At 38.7% G+C, this 12,807-nt stretch overlaps 1 protein-coding gene across 1 annotated transcript in view; it reads right to left on the bottom strand.

Moving 5' to 3' along the window:
• LOC150084623 (uncharacterized) overlaps positions 1-12,807 on the bottom strand; it is a 174,065-nt gene that overhangs the window by 66,766 nt on the left and 94,492 nt on the right. The window lies entirely within an intron of this gene.

The following is a 12,807-nucleotide window of genomic DNA, read 5'->3' as shown; positions in this document are numbered from 1 at the left end:
AAAAGTAAAGTCTTTGCTATTTTTCTTTGCATTTTTTGCCAAAGGTTTCTTGTAATCTGCCTTCACTTGCCTAACCTCCTTTGTGACTTGATTACAGACTAGCTTATATGGAAAATAACAACCCTAAAATAATTTATACAATGGCAGAGTTGAGTTAAAACTAGTGGAAAAGGAAAGGAATTGGAAGTTATGATATAGGTGGACAAGAAGTTTTCTGTATCATGTACATAAAATTCAAGAAAGTTCCATAGTGTGCTCTCAATGATTTATTATTTGCGAGGTAGAGATTATCTAATATGATGCCACATCATTAGAAATCCTCTTGCGATTCACTACAAACATTCTTAAAATAATGCTATTCCCGAACTCAATTTCCAGCAAGCAATCTGCATTTTGCATCAAAATAGGAACAGAAATTGGAACCTTTTGTAAAAGGGAAGTGGAAGAGAAACTGCTAAAGGTAAAAGTAAATAAGGAAACTAGAGCAGATGGGATCTATACAATTATACTGAGAAGTAGCAAAAGGTAAGCAAACTTTCAGGCATAATTATGAGAGCATCTTTGGATTCAAGGGAGATCCCTATGGACTGGAGATGTGTGAATGTATCCCAGGTTCAAAAATGCAGGATAAAAGGGTAAAGTGAACAATTATAGAATGTAAGCTAAATTCTGTTTGAGGGAAAATATGACAGAGTTGCTGGTTAAAGAAGTAATGTAGGACTACCCAGGCAGGAACGTGTTACATGGAAGCCATAGCATGAATTTGTTAAGGGATTCTGATCAATTTGATTGGGTATTACGTTGAAGTAACAAAGGAGCTGGATGGAAAAAAAATAAATAAATAAAAATAACTTTAACATCATACATAATTATATTTCAGACAAGTTTTTCGTGCTCTTCCAGATAAAGGATGACACTGCTATACAAATTGAAGCAATGTGGCATTAGGGACAAGATAATGCTATGGATAAAGGAATAGTTGGGTGGTAGAAGACTGAGTGATTATCAAAGGACACTGTTCTCCTTGGGCTAATGTTATTAGTGGAGTTCCCCAGGGTGTTCAAGTGCTGGGCCCAGTGTTGTTTTCAATATTTATTAATGATATTGATGAAGGATGTCAAGCTTAATGTCTTAAGTTTGCAGATGACACAAAGGTTGGCAGGGCAGTAAATGACAGCAATGAAAGGTATGCTGCTGCTACAACAAGGTCTAGAAACATTAAGCAGATGGGCTGAGAAATGGCAATTGAAGTTTAACATTGACAAATGCAAGGTATTGCATATGGGTAGTAGTAATTTCATAAGAATAATATCCCAACTATGTGGTACCACACACAAGGTAGGGGAGGATGAAAAAAGACCTGGGAGTAACTCTGCAGTCAGGCATGAAGTTCCCTAAGCATTGCAGACAGACTGTTAGAACAGCTCAGTGTTTTGTCAATGATATACAGGAATTTTGGCAGCAGGGATAAGAAGTTGATTGTCCCATTCTACAAAACAATGGGACAATCAACATTCCCTCCAATAGTTTGTCTAGTTGTTCCTTGAATTTATTTAAACTATCAACTTCCACAACAACAGATGGAAGTTTGCTCTAGCAAATCAAACACCTGTTTGCTAAAGGCAAACTTCTGCTCATCTATTCTGCAAACATCATTCCTCAATTTGAATTTGTGTCCCCTGAAGTGTGTAGTCTGAGCAAGAGAAGAATCCCATCAACACTATGCTTGCTCAATTCATTCAGAACCTTAAACACTTCAATCAGATCACCTCTCAGGTACCTAGTCTCCAGATGCTGCAATTTGCAGAACTGAAGGCCTTCTTGGTAAGAGCACCACTCTGCTTCCCCTCATCAATCTTGTTGCCTTCCTCTGTGCTCATTCCAGCAGCTCCACATCCTTCATAAAATGAGGCTCCTGATCTGTATGCAGTAGCCAAGATGTGGCCTGGCCAATGCATCATACAATGGGATAATCACCTCCTTACCCCTGCTCGTCAAATTCCTGTATATCATTAACAAACCCCATGAGCTGTCCTGGCAGCCTGTCTGTATTGCTCAGAAACCTTTTCATGTCTGACTGCACAATTACCCACAGGTCTTTCTCATTTTACACTACTTTGAGTGTGATAACACATAGGTGGTACGTTACTCTGAGATACAAATGCAAAGTACTGCATATGGTAATATTAAACTTAAATTGCATTTCTCAACCCATCTGCCTAACTTCTCTAGATTCTGTTGCAGTAGCATACTGTCATTACCCACCTTGCCAACCTTTGTATCATCTGCAAACTTGGACATTAAACCTGATATGCCTTCAAAAACATAATTGATAAATATAGAAAACAATAATGGACCCGACACCGAAATCTGGGGGACTCCTCTAATAACATTAGTGTATGAAGAGCAACCTCTGTTTGAAGTGTATGAAGCATTGATTACCATCCTCTGTTTTCTCCCACTCAACCATCCCTTTATTTATAGTAGCATGTTGTCCTTAATTCCACACTGCTCCAATTGTACAGCAGTTTTTTTATGTACAACAGGATACTGTTGTACATAAAAACTTCATGTCTGACTGCATTCAAAAGCTCTTCTGAATTCCACATCACTGTATCCAATCAAATTGGTCAGCCAAGATTTCCCCTTAACAAACCCATGCTGTGTGTGAAGCATAATTGCAACCTTGTCTAGATGATCCCGCCTTAAATTTTTTTTTTTTTTTTTTTTTTTTATCAGAGACTACATTATTTTCCCTGGAACCAAGTTAAACTAACAAGTCTGTAGTTACTTGTTATCTACATCATAGACATCTCCAGTCTGCGGAATCCAAGTACACTGAATCCAAGGATGCTCTCATAATTATGGCTATGGTTTCATTTACTTCCTTCGCTGCCTCTCTTAATATAACATTTGCAAGGAAGAAACACAAACAACAGGCTATATGTGAAAGCCTTCTGTAGTATTGTATGGATAGGTACCAGCCCATCTGTAAATCTAGCAAATAATGAAGGAAGTTGACATATTGTAATATCATGGGAGTAATATAATCGTCATCTTGCATGGAGGTGATATGAAATAACTTTGAACAGGCCTTTTCCTAACAGTTAGTGCTTCAAAACTGGATCCATAGTCTATGCACCACATTCAGCTACCTGGTCACTTGAACTTTTTAGCATTAGCATTAGTAGAGGCATATGATGAAAGAAAGCAAGCTTATATAGCATCAGCTGGAAAAAAAAAAAAAAAACAACCCCTTCTCATTTCACCCATGCACACGCTCCAAATGTTTGTTTTGTTCTACCTTGAATCTGTTTAAGCTATCAACTTCTATGACAGATGGAAGTTTGTTCCAACTGGGCACTACCCACTGGCTAAGGGCGAATTTTCACACATCTATTCTACAATTGTCTTTCCTTGATTTGAATTTATGTCCCCTCAGGTGAGCAATCTCAGCAAGAGGATGAATCCCATTGCTTGCTCACTCCCAAGGCTTTATACACCTCAATTAGATCACCTCGCAGGTGCCTAGTTTCCAGAAGCTGCAACTTGCAGAACTTAAGTCTTTCCTAGTAACACCAACCCTTTGTTCCACTCATCAATCTCATTGCCCTTCTCTGTACTCGTTCCAGCAACTCAACATCTTTCCTAAAATGAGGCCTCCATACCTGTATACAGTACTCAAGGTGTGGCCTGACCACAGCCTTATACAAGGGAACAATCACCTCCTTATCCATGTTAGCAAAATTCCTGTATATAATTGGCAAGACACCGTGAGCTACTCTTGCAGCCTTTTTGCACTGCTCAGAAAACTTCATATCTGACTACACAATTATCCCCAGTTCCTTTTCATTCTTCACTACCTTGAGTGTAGTATCACCCAGTTTATACATTACTCTGGGGTTACTGCTACTCATATGCAGTACTACCACACTACCACCTCTGAGCCTATCTGCTTAACTTTTCCAGATCCATTGCAGTAGTGTGCTATCATTACTGTCATTAACAATCCTGCCAACCTCATATCGTCTGCAAACTTAGACATTAGCCCTGATGTACCTTCATCAATATCATTGATAGATACCAAAAACAACAATGGGCTCAACACCGAACCCTGTGGGGACTCCACTAATAACATTAGTGCACGAACCATTGATTACCACTCTCTGTCTTCTCCTACTCAACCATCCTTTTATCCATTGTAGCAACTTACCCTTAATGTCACACAGTTCCAATTTGTACAGTAGTCTTCCATGTGCCACAGTATTAAAAGTTTCCTTAAAATCCAAGTATATGATACCAAAATTATTTTTTGCATCCAGTTCCTTTGTGACCACATGACATTATCCAATTAAATTGTCAGACAAGACTTCCTTCTTAACAAACCCATGCTGTGTCTGAACTATAACTGCAGTCTTGTCTAGATGATGCTGCATTGCTTCCTTAACCAGTGACTCCATTATTTTCCCTGAAACAGAAATTGGACTAACAGGTCTGTAATTATCCATGATCCCTCCCCCCCCCCTTTGTGAATTGGTGACACATTTGCACATCTCCAGTCCATGGGAACCTCCCTGAGTCCAAGGAAGCTTTCAGAATTATGGCTAAGGGTTTGCTTACTTCCTTTGCTGCTTCCTTTAATATAACTGGATAGATTCCATCCACCCCAGGTGCTTGTTTCTTATTTCAACAATTTCTCCTCCACTTTGCTCGCAGTTATTACAAAATCATTTATCTCCCTGCCAGAGTTCAATAAGCTTCTGACTTCCACTTCCCTACAGACCTCCTCATGTGTGAATGTGCAAAATGCTCATTCAGTTTGTCAGCTACATCAGCAGGTTCATCAACAATTGAACCCTGGATGTCAAGTGGACCAATCTGATTCACACCTTCCTTTTTGAGTTTACATAAATAAAGAAGTCTTTACTGTTTTTCTTTGTATTGTTTGCCAAAGAGTTCTCATAATCTGCCTTTGCTTGCCTAATGTCTTAATCTTTACTTTGTCTTGCCATATTTTCCCTATTGCCCCACATCTCAAAAATTTATTTTGTCTTTGTAACATTTTCATAATGAGGTTACTTTGAAATTGACAATGATAATAATAAAATGGGAAACATAACAGATTTCAAAAACAAGCTGTTTTATCTGGTTAACTGATTTGTATGCGGAGAGAGGATGTGGTTGATCCAAGAAATGAGGCACACACAGCAAACCAAAATAGGGCCCATGTTCCATAGAGAGTAACAAGCCCATAATTTATGTTTGGATTAATTAGCTCAATGGAAGCACTTCCAGAAAGCCAATTTCAACGTCACTGAAAGCTGAGTCAGTTATTACTCTTTACTGACAATAAAATTGATGTCCTTTTAGGATTTTTTCAGTCTAGAAAAAAAAAAAAAGAAATTCACATAGAGCCATATCTGGTGAATACACCAAATTGCAGGACTTAAGAAATTCTGGCTTGGGTAAAGAAAGCCTGCACGAGAACGATGAGAAACGTCGGATAACTTACGCGGAAAATTAGCTTCCTGATATGCACTCTAGTGCTGCTCGGTCTGGAGGATATATTGATTGACAGGTAGGCATGGCAAACGATGAAATGATTGGTGGTGGGTGCGACAGACGACAAGCTACTGTGTAGTCATCGGTTGGAATTATGATGTGTATTTTACCAGCAAAAGAATGGTGCATAATAGTTTTGTAATGAACGGTGAACAGGTAATAGTAGTGATGAATCTTTCAAAGATGAAATAAATTTCTGCATGAGTGTTTTTAAAAATAAAAGTACAGTAATAAAAAATTAATATTTTATTAATAAACAATTTATGTGCTAGTCCACTCATGATTCTAAAGAAAAAAGGTTAGGTTACCCCTCCATTTCGGGAGAGATCCAAGCTCCCATGGGATTCAAGTGGAGGTAACCTGACCTTTTTTCACCATTAGGGCATATTATTGAACAAGAAAATAAAAATACGGTCATAAAAAATTTAATTTTTTATGAATGTATTTCTAAATATGACTGATTCTAAAAAAAAAGTTAGGTTACCCCCTCAATTCCGGGAGGGGTTCAAGTTCTCACGGGATTCAAGTCGAGGTAACCTGACCTTTTTTCACCATTACAGTAAATGTTAGGGGCATGTGCGATTAGGACAAGTTACCATTAGTGCTGCTACAGTGATACTAAACCGATGTTATCGTGTGTTGTATTCGCGCACCAATCAGCACGTCGTTTGCCATGCCTATCTGTCAATCAGTATATTGTTCTCAACTTTGCTCCAGACCGATAACACCTACCGTCTGTTTACCGAGTGAGCTGTGCTAGAGTGCCATATCGGCAAACTAATTTTCCGTGTAAGTTATCCAACGTTTCTCGTCGTTCTCGTCCAGGCTTTCTTTACCTTCGCCGAAATTCCATGTTTGGACAGAAAAAAAAAAAAAAAAAATCAAACAATGCATTAATTATTGCAACGATGAACTGGAAAAGTGTAAATCCAAAGAGTTCCACTTTTTCGGTCATTTACTTCAAAGTACGTCACGAAAGCATCTCAGAACTTCAAACGTAGAACTCAACTGTTTGTCCCTTCTGCAGTGCATTTTTGGTGGATAACACCCTAACAGACAAAAAAATTGCTAGCAACCCAGTGTTTTTGTTTCGCTGTGCACTTGCTGTACTTTTTTTGGGTTCAGTGGGGGGGGGGGGGGAAGGAAGGAATTTTAACTAGGATGAGTGCAGTTTGCTTTTGGGATATAAACCTTTTGAGGTACAAACCCATGTTTCTCCAGCTAGGATATATTTCAAAAAAATGTCTTGTCGTTAGCCACACATTTAAAAGAATTGGAAGCGACTAGTGGCATTTACATTGTTCTTCTGTTAACAGCCATGGCATGAATTCTGCAGAATTGAGCCTCATGTTTGTCCAAAGTTTTTGTTAAAATGGAATGACATGATCCAGTGGAGATGGGAGTTTCTACAGTGAAGTTAAGTCGTTACTCATGGTTACCAAAGTTTGCATTTGAGACATGATTTCATTATTTGTTGAAAATGAGAGCTGTCTGAATCATGGACACTTTTGAAAGCTACCCTACTCTCTTTGAAATGATGATTAGTATAAGCAATGACCATATGGTGCAAGGAAGCCTAAGGCTTATGTTGCACCAGCCAAAAAAAAGAGTAAAATAATAATAATAATAATAATAAAATTAAATAAATTAAATAATTAATAAATAATAAAAGAAAAGGAAATAGACAACCTATGCATTTTCCTCTTCCTGCAGGTCTAGCTGACCTTTGAATTTCCCCAAACTGTCAGCCTCTACCACCCCCCTGTAACTTGAATTTATGGCCCTTAGTTTTAGAATCATATATAACCATGAAAATTTCGTCCTCATTCATTTTACTTTTGCCTCTCAGAGCCTTTAACACCTAAGTCAAGTTTAATCTAAAGTGCCTAGTTTCCAAGCTGTGCAACCTACATATTCAGTCTTTTCTCATGTGGATGCCCTTTTGCCAATTTTACCAGGCGAGTTACCAACCTTTGGACCCTTTCAAGAATCTTGGTGTCTTTTTTTTTAAGTGCAGTCTCCATACTTGAACATGGAGACTTCCAAGTGTGGTCTAACAATAACCTTATATAATGGGATTATGACGTCCTTATCTCTACTAGCAAATGTTCGATAAATCATCGATAGGACATCATGGGCCTTACTTACACACTGTCTACAATGTTCGGAGAACTTCATGTCTGGCCGTATCCTACAAAGTACCTTTCTTCCACTACTGACTTTAGTTCAACTCCACCAGGTGTATAAGTTATTTTGGGATTGTTGTTCCCCAGGTGTAAGACCTTGCATTTTGCTAAATTAAACATAGCTGCCACTTTTCTGACCATCCCTGAAGTCTACCTACGTCACTCTGAAGAAGCTCTGCTTGGCAGTGATCATTAACTACTCTACCAATCTTTACATAATCGGCAAATTTAGACATATTTGGCCCTTCATCAATGTCATTTAAGAAAATCAAAAACAATAGTGGTCCCAATACTGATCTTAGAGGAATCCCACTTCTTTCATTAACCCAATCTGAAGAATAACCATTTATCACAACTCTCTGCCACCTTCCCTGAAGTCATCCTGTTATCCATCTAGGATTTTCCCTGTGATTCTGACTAGTTCCAGCTTATAAAGTAACCACTCGTGTGGGACAGTCAAATGCTCTGCAGAAATCTAAATAAACAATGTCAAAATTATTCCCTAAATGCAGCTCATGAGTCAAAATAAAAAATAGTTAACCAGATTTATTAACTATTTTTAATAAATCTAAATGATCCTGAATTCCATCCTTAATCATTGCCTCCATGATTTTCCCTATGACGTCAGTTCAAAAATTGCCTACAGCCCAATGCGGAATCCCCATAAGCCATGCTAAGCAGATCAAATGTTTCACTTGTAAGCAATTTTTATGATTTTTAAATAAAATTTAATGCATGCATGCATGCTCTTAAACACATCTCAACATTTTGACATATGATAAGATATGAAAAACAAGTCTTTGTTATAAAATGATAATGAAGATCACGTGCTGTAAGTGCTAGAACAGCTTACTATGCACAGACAACGATTAGAGATTTCTAAACATATGCTTCATCAAAGTGTGCTCTGTTGTCTCAGCCTTCAACAATGGATGAAGTTATCAATGCATCAATGACTAGCAATTGATATTTCAAAGAAACATTTTTATATTTATTAAAATTCTTATAATGAACAAGAGATGGATGTATTACTATGCTATTTGTAAACCAACATGAACAGATAGTAAAATTCAATTTATCTAAAATCCTCTTTTAACTTTTGCTTTTGATAAATGTTCAATATGTTCACCAGATTCTCAAGTATCAGTTAAATTTCTTTCAATGGCAGTACATTAACATTAGCAGCAGTTGAGGTATTAGAAGTCTCTTCCAGCAATCAACTACCTGCTAGCTAAAGGCAAATTTTTACACATCAATTCTACAACTGACTTTCCTCAATTTGAATCTATGCCCACTCAGGTTCTTAATCTGAGCAAGCAGAATTATCCCATCAGCATTGAGCCTGCTCAAACAATTCAAGGCCTTATATACACCTTGATCAGATCACCCCGCAGGTGCCTAGTCTCCACATGCTGCAACTTGCAGAACTTAAGCCTTTCTTGGTAAGAGCACCCCTTTGTTCCCCTCACCAATCTTGTTGCCGTTCTTTGTACTCTTTCTAGCAACTCTACATCCATCCTAAAATAAGGACTCCAGACCTGTATGCAGTACTCAAGGTATAGCCTGACCACTGCTTTATACAAAGGGATAATCACCTCCTTGTCTCTGCTAGCAAAATTCCTATATATCATTGACAAAACTCCATGACCTGCTCTGGCAGCCCAACTGCGCTGCTCAGAGAACTTCATATATGACTGCACAATTACCCCCAAGGTCTTTTTCATTCTCCACCTCCCTGAATGTAGTGCCACACAGCTGGCATGTTTCTCTTGGGTTACTGCTACCCATATGCAGTATTTTGTATTGTCAATGTTAAACTTCAGTTACCATTTCTCAGCCCATCTGCCTAACTTTTCTAGATGCTGTTGCAGTAGCATACTGTCTTTACTGTCATTAACAACCCTGCCAAACTTTGTATCATCTGCAAACTTGGACATTAAGCTTGGTATACCTTCATCAATATCATTGATAAATAAACAAACCAATGGGGCCCAGCACCAAACACTGGGGCACTCCACTAATAATATTAATCCACGTAGAGTAGTCCATTTATTATCACTCTCTGTTATCTCCCACTCAACCATCGCTTTATCCATTGTAGAAACTTGTCCTTAATGCTATACCGCTCCAATTTGTATAGCAGTCTTCTATGTGCAACAGTATCAAAAGCTTCCTTGAATTCAAGTATATGATATCAAAATTATTTTCTGCATCCAGTTCCTTTCTGACCACATCATAGTATCCAATCAAATTGGTCAGACAAGGCTTCCCTTTTAACAAACCCATGCTGTGTCTGAACTATTACTGCAGTCTTGTTTAGGTGATCCTGTATCATCTATTTAACCAGTGACTTTATTATTTTTCCTGGAACAGAAGTTAAACTTACAAGTCTATAATTATTCATGTCACCTTTTGAAACCCCTTTGTGAATTGCGGATTCATTTGCACATGTCCAGTCCATGGGGATCTCCCCTGAATCTAAGGATACTCTCATAATTCTGGTTGCCCCTCAAACATGTTGCTGTAGAAAACAATCCACCAATAAATCTACAAAAGTCTTGCTAGTGTGCAAGTGACCAATACACAAGTTTCAGTCAATAAAATCTGGAAAGTTAAAATCCCCCATTACAAGATATTCTGATTTACTGGCTCACACTATTTCTCTGCACAACTGTTCGTTGTACTCAGAGTCATTAGGCCTTTAACACACTCCTACTCTCATTTTCCCCTTCCCAGTGTTTATGTCACACTAAACTGACTCAAGATTGCACTGTTCACTCATGTCAACTGGATACAATTCCTTAGATTTATTTGTTTCTTAACTAACAGCATCCCCTCCTCCCTTCCTACCCTGTCTATCCTTTCTTACACATTGTACTCCCTAAATCCCAATTCTGCACTGCTTATATCTTAACCGACTTTGAAAGAGGAATGATAGTGGGTTCCTGACACATGGGTCACTCTATTGTGAAGTGGTACAGAAATTGTACTATCCCTATTTGTAAGTATGAAGAGTGTATTGGGAATACGCCACTTCCAGCATAACATCTCATCGTGGATAGTGCTGTGGGGCAAGAGAAAGGTGGTGGATGAACATGGCCGTCGACATCTGTCTCGTATTGTTTCAGCCATCTAGATAGTGACAGTGGCACAAATCACCACCGAATTCAATGAGGGAGGTGCCAGAAACATCTCTATCAAGACCAGCAGGCAATCATTAACTGCAATAGGTTATGGGAGCTGCCGACCCACCAGAGTCCCAACACCACAACACAGGACTCTACACCTCAACTGGGTGAAATAACATTGGCACTGGACCTTGGATGATTGGAGACGAGTCTCTAAGTCCGATGAGTCCCATTTCCAGTTATTCCGAGTGGATGGGAGAGTGTGTATCTGGCAGAAAATGCACAAAGCTATGCACCCATCATGTCAACAAGGAACTGTTCAGGAAGATTGACGGTCAGTAATGGTCTATGGTGTGTTCAACTGGCACACATTGGGACCTCCGGTATGTTTAGATGCATTTCTGAATGGTCCAGGTTACATGTCCATCATTGCAGACCATTTGGATCCCTTCATGGGCATTGTGCACTGACAGCGCAGTGGACTCTTCCAGCAGGACAATGCACCTTCCCACAGAGCCATGGTGACTAAAACATGGTTCGAAGAGTATTCCACAGATTTTACACCAATAATTATTTGTGTCACTCTTTGAACCTCCTTTGTGAATTGGGGATTCATTTGCACATGTCCAGTCCATGATGACCTTCCACCTCCCCTGAATCTAAGGATACTCATAATTATGGCTAAGGATTTGCTAACTTCCATCACTAGCTCTTTCAATATAACTGGATAGATTCCATCCACCCCAGGTGCCTTTCTTATGTTCAATTTCAACAATTTTTCCTACACTTTGCTCTCAGTTATTACAAAATCATTTAGCTCCCTGCCAGAGTTTGATAAACCTCTGGCCTCCACTTCCCTACAGACCTCCTCATGTGTGAATGTAGATGCAAAATACTCATTCAGTTTATTAGCTACTTGAGCAGAATCATAAACAATTGAACCATGGATGTAAAGTGGACCAATCTGATTCATCCCCTTCCTTCTAGAGTTTACATAAGTAAAGAACTCTTTGCTGTTTTTCTTTGCATCCTTTGCCAAAGATTTATTGTAATCTGCCTTTGCCTGCCTAACCTCCTTTGTGACTTGATTACAGACTAGCTTATATCTGCCGTATGCTTCTGTGTCACCTGATAATTTATATGCATCCCATGCAGTTTTCTTCTCTGCCATGACCCTCACTAATTCATCTGACATCCATTTAGGCTTGAACCTTGAACAGTATTTCTTAGTTAGTATGAAAAGCCTAGTGGCCTCCAAGATTAAGTCCCTGAAGGCTTCCCATTTAGAATTCACCATTGGTAGCATCATCAGTTGATCCCACTGTATAAAATTTAAAAACTGTCTGAGATAACTGTAGTCACCTTTACAAAAGCATAAACTCTTGCCTTTACTCTTGATGGTAGTTACATCTTTAAGTAAATCCCACATCAGTACACTGTTATCACTGTCACCTAGTGGTTCCTTTATCTGCAAATTCTTAATGCATGAATAATCACTGCTGATAATCAGATCAGTATTACTCCCTCTGGTTGTCCCTCAACCATTTGTGCATAGAAATACAGTAGGCCAATAAATCCATAAAAGTCTTGCTAGTGCGTGAATGACCTACCCACAATTCCTCATTACAATACATTCTGATTTACTGGCCCATTGTATTTCTTCTGCACAACTGTTTGTTGTACTCATCAGAGTCATTAGGCCTATAACACGCTCCTACTCTCATTTTCCCTTTCCCAGTGTTTATGTCACATCAAACTGACTCAACATTGCACTGTCCACCCATGTCAACTGGATGTACTTCCTTAGATTTTATGTGTTTTTTAACTAGCAGCATAACCCCTCTTCCCTTCCTACCCTATCTATCCTTTCTGTACACATTGTTCTCCCCAAATTCCAATTCTGCTTATATTTGTGTGACACCATGTCTCTA

The sequence above is a fragment of the Mastigoproctus giganteus genome, chromosome 6 (assembly GCF_048544385.1).
Source record: "Mastigoproctus giganteus isolate SK-2022 chromosome 6, ASM4854438v1, whole genome shotgun sequence".
NCBI classification, from domain to species: Eukaryota; Metazoa; Arthropoda; class Arachnida; order Uropygi; family Thelyphonidae; genus Mastigoproctus; species Mastigoproctus giganteus.
The sequence above is the reverse complement of the archived record's forward strand: the minus strand, read 5'-3'. Positions and strand labels throughout refer to the sequence as shown.